The sequence below is a fragment of the Triturus cristatus genome, chromosome 10, assembly GCF_964204655.1.
Source record: "Triturus cristatus chromosome 10, aTriCri1.1, whole genome shotgun sequence".
In the NCBI taxonomy this organism is placed as follows: Eukaryota; Metazoa; Chordata; class Amphibia; order Caudata; family Salamandridae; genus Triturus; species Triturus cristatus.
Genome location: NC_140593.1, coordinates 1,135,424,049 through 1,135,439,229, shown reverse-complemented (window position 1 = coordinate 1,135,439,229; position 15,181 = coordinate 1,135,424,049). Strand labels below are relative to the sequence as shown.

The following is a 15,181-nucleotide window of genomic DNA, read 5'->3' as shown; positions in this document are numbered from 1 at the left end:
TGACATGGCCATTAAGTTTATTATAATAATTCACATTTATTTTTTGTTCTGTGAAAATATAGCCCTAACTAACATTTTCCACATTTATTTCTAAAACAAAAAAACACCCTTCCTGCAAGGGTTTTTGTCATACCTCTGGGGTCCCGAGACAGAAAATTACATTCGCCACAGATAAATAGCCATTTGACAGATAATCCTTTCACTAAAAAACATTAATGTTTGAACATTCTAACGCCAACCAAGTAAGAGAAAACCAATAGTAAGGTGTCTGCATTTCTTAGCACAATTAACAAAAGTACAGCAGCATGAAAAACAAAACTAAAAGGGTGAAGTGGCCATTTCAGAAAGGGCGCAAGAGCCTGTCCACCATCAATTCCGAACAAGACATGAACCAACCTTTATCGGCAGGAAAAAAAGGCTTAGACTTGCCACGGGTGAAAGATGAAATAACGAGTGGCCCTGAAAACAAACCCTAGCAATTATTTTTTCTTTTGTAATTATTAAAATACCAAATGTTTAAATTGGTGAAACCAACAGAACCTGTAAAGATAGGGAATCGGACAAGTGACTCAGGTAAAATGTAATGCAGGACTGATTATGCTGTTGGATTCCAAGAGTAGATGGAAATGTGTCAATTCACAGATTCTCATAGCTACAGGAGTCCTCCAAATTTTGATGGGTAATTGTGCAAAGATCTCACCAACTTGGACTTTGAGGGAGGAACAGTTGCAGGAGGCATAGATAATTTAAAGAAAACAACGTTTGGGTGGTCTTTTTAAAGAAGTTACTGGCTCCGAGGAGTTCAATAATACTGCAGTTTCTCTGGATGTAGGCACCTATTTTTTTTTAATTACTGATCCAAGATGTTGGACGTCACCTGAATTGGTGTAAAAAAAAAAAAAAAAAAAAAAGTACAAAAAAATTGACAGAGGGGTTCACAGACCAATAAACGAGAGGGTGGGGGGTAACAACAGGGAGAGGGTGAGGGAGAGCTTTAGGCTGGGCTCGATAAGTAGGAATAGCAGCAGACGACATTGGGCAGAAGGAGGAGTACATGTCAACATTAAAAATAGCAATTGAGGAATACTTTGAGCTAAAATCTGTCCCTACATACATTGGACACCTTCAAGGTGACAATTTGCTGGTTAATCAGATCCATAGAAATAGATCACTAAATGGCGAGAAAGCATTCTACTGGATTAGTTAGAGATTTCTTAAGGCGGTCTTAGACCAACTACGCATGGGTCTGCAAATAAAAAAAATACTGGATCCTCGAGGATATAAAGCCCCCACAGCCTTGTCAAGAGTTAATAGCCATCGCTTCTCCATTTTACACTCCTCAGGGGAACTAGACCGGGATACCCACAATACCCGCCCTTGTGGTCAAACTGCTTGTCATCCAGATCAGAGCCTCGAAAGAGGTTAGAGGCAGCTCCTTCAGTGAACAGTCACACAAGGCGTGCCTCTTTGCTGATGATTTGCTACTCTCCTCTCCTTGTCCCAACCATTCACCCCCCTCCCCGCAGTGGTTGAGTTACTCGACGAGTATGAATCTATTTCAGGATCAGAAAATAAACATCACAAATATTAAATATCTTTGTCCATGCTTCAGAATCCATAACATTAAGTAAGAAACAGACCCCTTTCATTGGTCAAACAGTTCAATTCGATACCTGGGCCTTAATATTTCTAACCACTTGGAGAGGTGGACCAGTGCCAACTGGCACACACTGTACAAAGACCTTCTGGAAGACCTTATGCGCTGCCGCCCACTTTACACTTTATGGCCATAATGGATCACTGTTGCCAAGTATCGCCAGCATTCTAGATCTTTTTCAATTCCTCCCAACAGCCATTCCTCACAAAGACACACATTTCTCACCAACAAAACTGGAATAAATTATATTGGGTGGGCTGAGGAGGGTGTGAAGGGAGAAACAAACCATGCATTCCAGCCAGGCTCCTGATGGCCCCTAGAGAGAGGGGTGGATTAGCATTGCCAAACTTAGTTAGCTAATATTAGGCATCTAATTTGCGGTTTGTATCAGAATGAGTTGTGAGAGAAAGCGGAATCAAATGGTAACATATGGACCAGGTGGTAGCAGGTCACCTACTGTGAGACTTGCTCTGGCTGGAACGTAAACAAGACCCGAACACACATTTCTTCACACTGAATTGTATCTCAGAAACAAGTAGGCTCCAAAACCTTCAGTTGAGACACTGGCAGATACACTCGCCCCATCAGCCACAATTCAACAGGTGCTTCCCACCGCCTTACACTCTGGAATGCTTCCTTGTATCTTCTCAGGCTCTAAAGGCCGTATCTCTGGGACAGATTGGCGATCCAAAAATGTAAATTATAGCAGGAAAATTCTCTTTTCAACACAGATGGGACTTGGACCCTGGGACAGTTGTCATTGACAAAAAAATGGGAGGGCTCTGGCGAGAGATACTGAAAGTCCATTATACTGTGCCACAAACAGAATCTGCTTACAAGCAAAGTTACCAGTGATACTCGACCGCTACATGCCTGAACGCATATTTCAGTCTCTGGAAAAAAATATTGGGGGATAAAAAGAGAGGGTTGTTACTCGATCCTAGCTGATGTAGAAATAACGCTGCTTGATCTTCAACCCAATGATATAGAAGGAATGACATCAGTTGTTTGGGCCCTGATAAGACATGTCGAGACCGGACAAAAAGTGAATTGCATTATATTAGAAAAAGATGCCCTCACCCTCCAGCTGTCTATGGTTCAACATATTATGGCACACTCCTGCCACGGAACAGATAACCCCACAACATGATGCTCACCCCCCTCCATAGAGATTCACAGGGAAATAAACTCTGATTGTTTAGCTCTCCAAATTGGAGAATAAATGATTTGAACACACGGTCTCCGAGCACTGTAGTGGTTTATCTCGCCCTCCCTACTCCCCTTGTAAAGGAGTTGAATGAGATAGAACCACCATAGAGATACTGACATACCCCAGCGCTACCCTAATGATATAAAATACACGAATTACAGTAACATGACTTCAATCACAAATAGCCGCCACCATTCTCTCTCCCAGTCCCCCATTGTTGTTGGGGTTGGGAGTGGATGGAGAAAATTATGTTGATCACAGATGGACCTTGAACCAAGTCTTTCCACTCAAAAGAAGCATCATGGATGGCCACTTTACAAGAGTGCCGGATGTATGGTCTATATGGGCCATATAGGCATTTACTGTGCAATTTAATGTTCTTAGAAAACCAATAAAAATATTTTGTACGGTTTTACTGGAGCAAAGAAACAGCTATGCCGCCAAAGAAACCGAGCAGACCGGCACATTTTTTTTTTTAAGTCACGCAAAGGACTTTCGTCCCAACAAACACTGCACCAGCTTCCAGTATAAAGTCTTATAAAATCAAATACTCCTTGCTTAGTTTACAAAAGCATATACGGTCTGGGACCAACGTTATCTGCAATGGAAAATAATAAATGAGAGAAATTACCGGGAGTGAGTGAGTATGTATGTTAGGTGTGCCATTTCTATTGTGCGAACCTAGCCAAAATGCAGCAGAAGTTTTGTACTGGATCAAGGACAAGAAGAAAGTCAATGAGTGATAGGAGGGGTAGCTGATTAATGGACGGACAGTAAATGCATTGGGGTATAGTGTTCCTTAAAGAGGCGAGTCTGCTACTCTTTCCTAAATTGGAGCAACATTGGCATGGTGTCGATAGACTAGAGTATTTTGTTCCATATCCTGGGTGCACATTTGGCAAAGCACAGTTGCTTATTTTATTTTTTCACTTAGTCTGGAGTCTGATGGTGTCTTGGTTGCGAGTGTGCCAAAACCATCAGAACTGGTGAGCAGGCCTGCAAGTAAGTGGGGGCTGGTAACAAGCACTATGATGCTTGAGGACCAGGTTGGAATCCAGTGTGAATCCAAGCGACTTGCCATTCATTGAACGTTAGGGTTTGAAGTCGTTAAGGTTTCTGTCAGAGATGGTTTGTAATGTTTCTTGCTTCTTTTTCTTAGTAAAGAACAGGAATTTTGTCTTTGTTGGGCTGAGTTTGAGGCAATTGCTGAACAATCAGGACTGAATGATGTTCAGGCAGTGTCCGAGGTACTGGATATCTAAAGCAGAGAAGAATTTCAAGTAGAGTTGTTTATCACCAGCATATTGGTTAAATCTAAATGCTGTTATTTGGGATTAGGGCACCAAGTGGCTTAACAGCAACTTAACTACGCCACAGAAAACACAATCCCCCTCAAACAAAAAATACCTTTGACATGAACATCTCAAATCGCTCACCATCAGTACTACAGTAACACTTGTGATGATTTTACACCCCTTACAACAGAGGAGTTAACCAAGAACTCAAATATATTAAATACTCCTGTGATCTCATGCCAGCAAAACTAACCAAGGACAACTTTTCTATTTTTGTCGAACATGGTGTGGGCTGATTGAGTCCTCCTCAAACCATGGATTAATCCAAACTCACTAAGGATCAGTCTAGTCACACCTTTTAGTCAACAAAAAAAGAAAACAAAAATAAATCTACACGCCCTGGTTAAAGCTATCCTGGCTAGGAAATGGCACAAAATAAAATAAACGCTCTAAATTTAATACTGAGCTCTCTGAAAAACATCTACTGGTTGGGGGTCAATACAGCTTCAAAGCAAGTTTTAGCCTTTAAACAGCAACCCTAAAGCCAAGAACATTGGATGAAGGAAACACATTTCTGCTTGTAATATTAGACCTATACCTTGACGCCCGCATAGCCAACAACAAACTACTTTGAGCACTGGAGCACCTCATTGGTTTTTGATGGACCGTACTGGGCTGGTTCACCTCCTACTTCAACAATTTGACTGGTAACGACACCTTTGCCAAAGTGACAAGCCAAGTGCCACAGACTTGATCCGACCTTCTTTAACCCCTTCGCTGCCAGGCCTTTTCCCCCTCCTGTGCCACGCCCTTTTTTGGCTATTTGGGGTAGTGCGCGCTGAGGCCCCTGTAACTTTTTGACCACATAAGGTATCCACGCCAAATTTGCGTCCTTTTCTACCAACATCATGGGGATTCTGGGGGTACTCCGGGTTTGTGAATTCCCCTGGAGGGATCACAGAAATGAGCCAAAATACAGCAAAATTTAGTTTTTTGGGGGGGGGAAATGGGAAAAACGGGCTGCAAATCAAAGCATCTGGGTTTTTCCCTGCAAGTGTTATCAAAAAAGGGTTTGTGGGGCTGAAATCAACATTTTCCCAGCTTTTAGGGGATACCAGACTTTTGTCAGAAACCCAACATTTTTTACACAGTTTTGGCATTTTTCTGGGACATAGCCTATTTTTGCTATTTTTTGTGCTTTCGACCTCCTTCCAGTTAATGGTAGAAATGGGTACAAAAGCAATAATGGATCCTGGAAAGCTATACATTTCGGAGAAGTAGACAAAATTCTGAATTCAGCAAGGGGTCATTTGTGTAGATCCATCAAGGTTTCTTTATAGAAACTAACAGTTAAATATAGGATAAATTGAAAATTTGTTGAAAAAAAGCACCTTTTGTGTCAACGTTTTCACCTGTAACTTCTTCTAATTTTGACAGCTCTTTGAAAGCAATATACCGTTACATCCGCTGGACATTTAATAGGACTTGTAGGTTCACCAAGAACCCGACGACCCCAGAGCCAAAAACTGAGCAGCAACTTGCAATGGTGTTTTATTATGTACCGGGTATATAGTAATTATTCTGTAAAAATGTGTACATGGAAAAATCGGTATGAAAGACACCTATGTATTTCTGAAATGGGAACAAAATATAGAGTTTAGAAACAGTAGATATTTGCACATTTCCGAAATTGGGAATACTCATACTAGCATGAGAATTATCAGTCATTTTTTAGAAGGACTTCTTTTTTACACAATGTCTTTCATTTGGAAGGCAGAAATGCATCGAAAGTCAATAGGTAATAACAGTTCCTTTACAAATCTGAATTACCCTATGTCTCCCGATAAAAATGGTACCTCACTTGTAGGGGTAGGCATAGTGCCCACGACAGGAAATGGCTCAAAACCCAACGTGAACACACCACATTTTCACAATGCAAAATTACCCTTTTTTAGCAAAGTGCCTAGCTGTAGTTTTTGAACCATAGCTGACAGCACCTAGGGAAACCTAGCAAACCTATAGATTTTTGAAAACTAGACACCCAAGGGAATCCAGGATGGGGTGACTTGACTGCCTCCCACCAGGTTCTGCTACCCAGAATCCCTTGCAAACCTAAAAAATTGCCAAAAAAAACAAATTTTTCCCACATTTCTGTGGTGGAAAGTTCTGGAATCTGCGTGGATCCACAAATTTCCACCCACCCCGTGTTCCCCAAAGTCTTCCGATAAAAATGGTACCTCACTTGTGTGGGTCGGCCTAGTGCCCGCGACAGGAAACGGCGCAAAACGTAACGTGGACACACCTCAATTTCACAGCGAAAAATGACCCTTTTTTGGCAAAGTGCCTAGCTGTAGTTTTTGAACCATAGCTCTGCCGGCACCTAGGGAAACCTAGCACACCCACACATTTCTGAAAACTAAACACCCAGGGGATTCCAGGGAGGTATGGCTTGCGTGGATCCCCCAACGTTTCCTTACCCAGAATACCCTGCAAACCTCAAATTTAGCACCTTTTTCACACATTTTTGTGTGGGAAAGTTGTGGCATCACCGGGTTGACACAAATTTCCTACCACCCAGCGTTCCCCCGGGTTTCCCGATAAAAACGGTGCCTCACTCGTGTGGGAGGCCCAAGTACCCGCGACAGGCAAGGGCCCGCAACGTAGAGGCGACATGAAAATTGCCTACCTCAAAACTACCTGGTTTTGCAAGGGGGGGGGTCACCTGGGTTTTGGCCCGGTGCTCGGCGGCCACCTAGGAAAACCTACCAAACCCACACCTTTCTGAAAACTAGACACCCGGGGGATTCCAGGGAGGTATGGTTTGCGTGGATCCCCCAACGTTTCCTTACCCAGAATGCCCTGCAAACCTCAAATTTAGCTGAAAAAGAAAATCCCCCTTTTCACACATTTTTGTGTGGGAAAGTTGGGGGGGGGGGGGGGGCAATGACCTGGAACTCAATGACCAGGAAATAGAAATTTGCCTAGCCCACGAGTAGGTACGTTTCAATTCTATTAGGGACACGGAGGAGAGGATTATGCTAATTCTTCCTTCGCTTTAATATAACCAATTTTCACTGTAGCTTTAATCAAACAATATGACACGACTACATTTCCCAAAAGTCCAGGGAAAGAAAAAACAACAATCTCTAACTAGTCCTTCCACAGTGTCCATGGCTCTCATCCAATAAATCTCTGCAGTCTCTCTTGCACTTCCTCTTTCTTCGCTGGAGGAACTCTCCCTTGCTCACGCATCATGTTTCGAATTATCATTCCCTGAAAAAACAACACTGATCAGCCAAGGTATAATAATCATGCAAAAGCATATTCAATCAACAGTACATCATGAAAAAGGTCAAGTAAATCACAGTACTGAACAAACATCAAGGCACAACCCCTAATAAAGCATGAAGATAAGCCAATTCAGCAACATCATATGACCCTTAGATCAAACTGAAAAGATTACTTAAGACCATACAGGGGGGGGGGGGGGGGGGGGGGGGGGGGGGATTCCGCAACCAGCGAGTCTGCGGGGAGGGATAATTCTCACCTCCGTGTCCTTAATAGAATTGAAAATTACCTACTCGTGGGCTAGGCAAATTTCTATTCTATGTCAGGACCGGAGGCGAGGATTATGCTCCTTTAAAGCTTATCGATGACCACCTGAGCCACATTCAGCACTGGCTTAAAATAGAACCTTTTAAAGGTAGAGTCAGATGACCAATCTGCTGCTCTCATCAGGTCTTCTAACCGAGCGACTTGGGTAAATGCTTTTGAAGCCATAGCCCCCCCGTGCAGAATGGGCACCAAAAGCTCTTGTATTGATGCCCGCCTCTTGCATCACCCACCGCACCCAGCGGGCTACAGTGGAAGAGGAAACTGCCTTGAACGGATTTTTTAAGGGCTATCAGGAGTTGTCGTTCGCCTGGAGGGCGGACTTCCTCCATAGCCTCCTCATAGGCTTTAAGGCATTGAACAACACAGAGCTTTGGAGATTCCCCGAAAGCAGGGTAAGAAATCGTGCGAGTATTGGACTTAGTACGTCTACTCACCGTGAAGGTAACCCCATCAGGGGGAAAAACTCTCGCCGGGACATCGAGGGCTCGGACGTCAGAAACCCTTCTGCAGGACACCAGACATAGCAACATCGCCAGCTTAGCTGACAACTCCTTCCTCAAAAGAAAACGGTTGGGCTGCCAGGACAGAAAAAGGTTCAAAACCTGGTTCACGTCCCAAAGGGCTGAATAGCGGGGTTCAGGAGGCAACGACAAATGAATGCCCCTGAGAAGCTTGCAAACAAAGGGATGTTCCCCCAGGGCCGCTCCATCCACTGGAGCGTGCCCTGCTGAAATAGCTGATCGAACCATGTTCACGGACCTTTAAGCCAATCCTTTTTTAGCTAGGCCAGCCAGATAATTAAGAACGTGAGTCAAATCTGCGACCACGGAATCCACTTCCCGTCGCAAACACCAACATACCCAACTAATCCAAGCTGACTTGTACCTTTTGGACGTGCTATCTACCCAGGCTCTGGAGAGTAGGAACTCCGCGTGCTCCGAAAGGCCCGGCAGTCTCCATCGCTGCCTGTAATCAGTCAGGCCATAAGCTGAAGGGATCCGTCCTCCACCAACCGGTGAGGGACACCCTCCGGACTCGTCAGGAGGAGGGGAGTATGGAGGAGTTGGATTGGAGAATTCCAAGAAAGTTCCAGTAGAACCGGAAACCAAACTTGCGACCTCCGGAGCGGCGTCACCAGAACCACAGAGGCCCTTTGTCTGCGAACCAGGGCTGCCGACCGAGTGATCATGGAGAACGGGGGAAACGCATATCCGTTCTCCTGACTCCAATCTTGTATGAACGCATCCGTCGCCACCGCCAGCGGGTCCGGTCTCCAACTGAAGAACCGTGGGAGTCGACGATCGAGGCGTCACGCAAAGAGGTCGATAGCGAAAGGTCCCCACCGCTCCTGCAGATGGAGAAAAATCTCCGGATCCAGCTTCCACACCCTGGTGTCCCGCAAGTATCGGGAGTGCCAGTCCGCTACTAAGTTGTCCCGACCTGGGAGGTATTCCGCCATCACCGAGATCAGATTGGTGAAGCAAAACTCCCAGAACTCTTTGGCCATATTCGCCAAGGCTTTGGACCGGGTGCCGCCCAGGTGATAGATATACCGGACCGCCGACGCATTGTCCATTTTCAGGAGCACTGAGGCTTGGACCCGGTCCTTGGTCCAGCAACGGACTGCGAAAGAGCCCGCCAGCAGCTCCAAGCACTTGATGTGAAGTCGTTGCTCTAGAGGAGACCAACTTCCGCCGGTGGAGAAATCCCCACACCGCGCTCCCCAGCCTGACCGGCTGCCATCCGACTAACACCAAGTCGGGAGCGGAACCAAAGATAGCTCTCCCATTCCAGGCCTCCATGTGCGCTAGCCACCACTCCAAATCGTCTCTCACGTCCCCAGTCTGGGGAACCACCTGTGAATACGTCAGACCTCTTCGCAAATGATGCGCCTTCAAAAGCTGAAGGGCCCGGTAGTGTAATGGGCCCAGGAATATTGCCTGGATGGAAGCCGAAAACAGACCCACCAGACGTGCAATCTGCCGCAGCGAGGTCCTCTGCTTGGCTAGAGTGTGGCGGATCTCGTGACGGATATTCGCCACTTTGCTGGAGGGCAGGCTGAGCGACGCCGAGACGGAGTCTAGAACGAAACCTAGGAAAACCGCCTTCTGCGTCGGGATCAGGAGCGACTTCTGTTCGTTGATCACGAACCCCAAGCCCTGAAGCAAAGACACTGCCATTTGCAGATGGGCGCACAACTGTACGGGACATTGAGCCAAAATGACAATATCGTCTAAGTAGACGATCAAGCGGACTCAGTGTGCTCTCAAGTATTCTACCGCCTGTTTGAGAACCATGGTGAAGCACCATGGGGCCGACGACAGGCCGAACGGCAGACACACAAATTCGTATGCCAGACCGCGCCAAAGAAACTGGAGGAATCGCCTGTGCGGTGGGAATATGGGGACCGCTAGGTACGCGTCCTTTAAGTCCAGACGCACCATCCAATTGAGGGGCCGGAGGAAGTCTGAGCAGATGAATGCCCTCCATTTTGAAGTGTCTAACACCAGACACTCGTTGAACTCCCGGAGATTGATCACCGGTCTCCGCCCCCCGTCGGACTTGTCCACCAAGAAGATGTTGCTGAGGAAACCCCCAGGGTGAAAGTCCGTATGTAAGAACGCTCCCTTGCGGAGTACATCGCCCACTTCCTAGTCTACCATGACCACGTCGGGCGAGGAGAAAACTATGGGTCGAGGCCTGACGGCTTGGCGGGGGGAACCGTAAAACTATCTGGAACCCCGCACAGTCTGTAGAACCCAAGCGTCCCTTGTAAGCGCCTCCCAAGAGGGGAAGAACTGCGCCAGCCTGCCGCCAACTTGCAACAGCGCAGCAAGCAAAACACTCACCATTGGGGTTTCCGTTACTGCCGCCTTTGTATCCGCCGCGGCCCCGGAAGTGTTGTCCTCTGGTCGGGTAAAAGTTGTTGAAACGCTGGTCCGTTTGGTACTGTCCACATCCGGAGCCTTGCCCTCTACCCTGGGGGTTTTGGGTTTGAAAGCGGACGGACATCCCCTGCTCCGACCGGACCCGCGGAAAACCAGAGGATGGAAAACTCTTTTCATGTTCGCCTGCGCTTTATCCAGGGAAGTAAATGTGGCGACAAACTTGCCCAGTTCCTTGACGAAGGGCTCGCCAAACAACCCCCCTTACGCGACCGCTCCAGCCTCAGAGCAAGCCAAGTCGCCTAACTTAGGATCAACAGCGACCTACGCCGCTCCGTCGAGAGGGCGCAGTTTGCGTTGCCCATAAAGCAGATCGCACATTGCGCCCACACAGACAGGACCTGCGGGTCAATCAAGAAGCCCGAGCTAAGGGCCTCATCCGCCATGTCCAGGATTTTCGTCATTGGACCAATGGCGTCCAAGAGCTTGTCCTGACAAGCACGCCAGGAGCGGTCAATCCCTTTCTTAGGGTCCTTTATAAACTTAGCCAGGAAAGTAGCCATTTTACTTTCAATATCTGGGGCCAGGACTACTTTTCCCTCCAACGTAGGGCGAGGGCACTCAGCCCGCAATCTACTCCGGGCCTCGTTTTCCAAGGGCTTCCTAAGTCTAGATGCTACATACTGGGCCGCCTTTTCGCCAGGGACCCACTCTGCCGAGCGGGGGTGGACGATATAATCCGGATCTAACATATCCGAAATACCCGCCTTTGGCGGTTCCGTAGAGCCAGACGGACGCCACGACCTTGAGGAAAACAGCCTCATCGCCTGACCCTTCGGGGGAGTCTCCTGCCTGCGTCTGGGGGGAAGCCGGTCGCGGGTCAGGGCCCGATGGCGTTGGCTCTTGGGGAAGTTCAATAGGCGCAGTGTGGTCTAAAAAGGCCTGCTTAAGGCGCGCGAATGCGTCCTTATCCACCCCAACCTCACTTTTGGGGGTGGGGTCCTTCGTTGTCATTCTGGTCCCCACGGACTCTCCAACCAGCGCTGTAGGACCAACCAGAGGCTGACCTACTCTTGGCAAAATTTAACAGTTGTGCACGACTAGGCGCTGTTCCATAGGGGTCATCATCTCGTTGACCGCCCTATAGATAGAATCATCTACCACAGCGTAAAAATAGTCGTCCCACTGTAGGTAGGACAAAGAATCCTCCTCCTCATAGTATTCCTGCGCCATGTTAACAGGCCGCACTTTGCTGAGGTGAAAACCCTGGAGGAGCAAACACGCAGAGCGTGAAGATTAGGGCTGAGGGTCTCTCAGGAAATACGTAGGGCCAGAGGCACAAATTTATTGTGTGAACCACCCGATGGACGCCAACACCCACAACTAATACAGGGCTCAAGCTGCCTGCCAGGCATCCACTAACAAGGCCCTAGGCCAAACCAATGCCTACCCCACTGTACAGGGCGTGAAGAGAACTTCCGGTGCACCGCACCACTACCGACCCGAAAAAGGGGCGTTTTGTACAAGTTGTAGGGAAAGAATACAGACCCAGGAGCACTGGGCGATTCATGCAGCAAAATCGGCACGGACAGTACCAGCCGAACGGAGCGCGAGACAGTACTCTATAACTGAACGAGCTCCGCGGCTGACAAGTCGCGGCGCCCCCACAACGCCCTCTAGGGGCGGCGAGCCGCACTGCGGTCGCAATTTCATGTTAGAGGGAGTGAGCCGCGTAAGGAGCGCAGAGCGTTCCCACGGCCAAGGGGAATCTGTGGAAGAAAAAAGCGCATTAAGGCATCAAGGCGTCCGCCCCAACCACAGAGACCCCAAGCAACCGCACCAACAAGCAATCGGCAAGGAGAAAGAAAAGCACTTAACTCTAGCTGCCGAGCAGTGAAGAAAGAGGAAGTGCAAGAGAGACTGCAGAGATTTATTGGATGAGCCATGGACACTGTGGAAGGACTATTTAGAGACTGTTTTTTCTTTCCCTGGACTTTTGGGAAATGTAGTTGTGTCATATTGTTTGATTAAAGCTGCTGTGAAAATTGGTTATATTAAAGCGAAGGAAGAATTAGCATAATCCTCGCCTCCGGTTCGGACAAAGAATTAAGGACACAAATTCACTTGCCGCCCCCGGGAAGACTCAAAACTTCTCTTTCAACATTAACTTGCAGCAAGACCCTTTTGAGAAATATCATGTCTTCAAGATGTACTATTTACTCCACTGTTTAACCCTTGCTGTAGTCTCAAACCAGTAGCTCCAAAACGCGTTCTCTAATGCTTCTTGTTTCAGGTGAAGGCACACTACATAAGGATACTAAATAGATACACCTCTGCCAAGTGCTATGACTCTCCTGGTCAGATGGTGTTGGTGGTACCTAGTTATAAGTTAGAATTTAGGGGGTGATAAAAAACGGTATCATCTTCTACCTACAGGTGATATATCATTCAGAAAATCAGTAAAAAACTGTTTTTTGTTTGTTTTTTTAGTTGTGATTAAGCATGGTTGTATCTTCTCGGGAATCAATTTACAAAGTATTATTTGCACTTTATAAGCATGTCTTTAACTGATACTTCCAATGTTTACATCAAGGTAACACTGAGCTGTTCACCTGCTTGAGGATATTTGGTCCGATTTTTAAAGAATTAAATCTTGTATGCTTGTCTGCGTTTTCATCATTTACAATCTTATTTGGTGTTTTTTTTTTTTACTGTGACCAAGTAGCTCAAAATACAGGCCATCAAATATTTCTGTTCAACCACTTGATGCCGGGGCAGCCTGCGTTACTGAGCATACTTAAACAAGCATTGGCAAAGCCAATAGGTTTCGCCTTTGGGATCTTACAAGAGAGCAATCGTACTGGACACCCCGGTGAGGATTGAGCACGCCAGCCTGTGGATTTCGGGTGAGTCAAACCTAGCGCATCAGAAAATGATGTGGAGTGTAGCTGAAAGCACAAAGACGAACAATTGTTACTTACCTGTAAACAGGTGGTTCTCCAGTATGGGTGTCTTTCATAGATTCACATGCTTGAATATTCCCCGTCGTCGGAGTGGGAGTCCCACGGTAAATAATATAGCAATATATACAGTCATTATATATATATATATATATATATACATACGTAATCACATAAAAACAGATATAATCATGTAATAACCTCAAGAATGTCCCTATATGAAATTTCCATAGAGATACATGGAAAGAGAAAAAAGACATTCGCAGTCTATCTCTGTCATTATGTTAGTCCGAACTACGGCCAATCAGGTGCCAGCTCCTCTCTAGAACCTTCTCCTCAGAGCTCCTCACCTCAGATTTTCGTAGCACCAAAGTGACTTTAGAGTGTATGAGGAGAAGAGAGCCTCTGAAGGGAGGAGGGAGGGTCGCATGTGAATCTATGAAAGACACCAATACTGGAGAACCACCTGTTTACAGGTAAGTAACAATTGTTCTTCTCCAGTATTGGGGTGTCTTTCATAGATTCACATGCTTGAATGTAGAATAGCCAGCAGTAACAATTATTATTGTTTCCATGTTATAACAGCACTAAACAGTTGTAATGCCAATCAATATCCTTATATATATGATATTACTGAATATCTATATAAGTGTAAATGAACCATTATCTCAACAGTAAATAGAAACAATATGGAGGAGGGAAGGAAGAGGCTCACCTTATTTAAAAAGGATTGCGAAGCACTGCCTGCCCAACTGCAGCATCCTCCTCGTTCAAAGTTGCCAAGCAGTAATGTCTTGTAAACGTATGTCTACTTGACCACGTAGCTGCTCTGCAGATCTGATGTAAAGGCACTCCAGCAAATAATGCGGTTGAAGAAGACATCGCTCTAGTGGAGTGAGCCCTCACTGGTGACTGCAATGGCTTGTTTGCCTTTTGATGGCAGAAGACGATGGCTGCTGAAACCCAACGTGCAATAGTTGGTTTTGTCACTGGACGTCCCTTGTGATAGCGTCCATAAGCTATGAAGAGTTGATCAGTTTTTCGTAAAGAAGCTGTTCTGCTGATGTAGAACTTTAAACATCGTTTCACATCCAGGGAATGTAATCTCTGCTCCGCAGGAGTTTGAGGATTAGCAAAGAAGGTTTTCAAAATCACTGGTTCGTTAATATTAAAGTCTGAAGGCACTTTAGGCAAAAAAGTTGGATTTGTACGCAACACTACAGAATCTGGTTTGAACTGTAGGAAAGGCGGATTTATGGTAAATGCATGAATGTCACTGACACGGCGTGAAGACGTTAGTGCCAGAAGAAGAGCCACCTTCCAAGTTAGAAACTTCAACTCGATCTTGTGAATAGGTTCAAATGGTGGTCTCATCAGTTGTGCCAATACGATGTTCAGATGCCACAATGGAGGTGGGCGTCTAACAGGAGGAAATTTACGAAATAACCCTTTGAAGAATTGTTGGATAATCCTTGAAGAACAAAGGGATGTTGAACCATCTTGACGGAAACGGGAGATTGCCGCCAGAAAAACCCTCAAGGTTGCATGAGACAAGCCGG

General features: G+C 46.2%; 1 protein-coding gene across 1 annotated transcript in view; it reads right to left on the bottom strand.

Moving 5' to 3' along the window:
* E4F1 (E4F transcription factor 1) overlaps positions 1–15,181 on the bottom strand; it is a 422,222-nt gene that overhangs the window by 363,913 nt on the left and 43,128 nt on the right. The window lies entirely within an intron of this gene.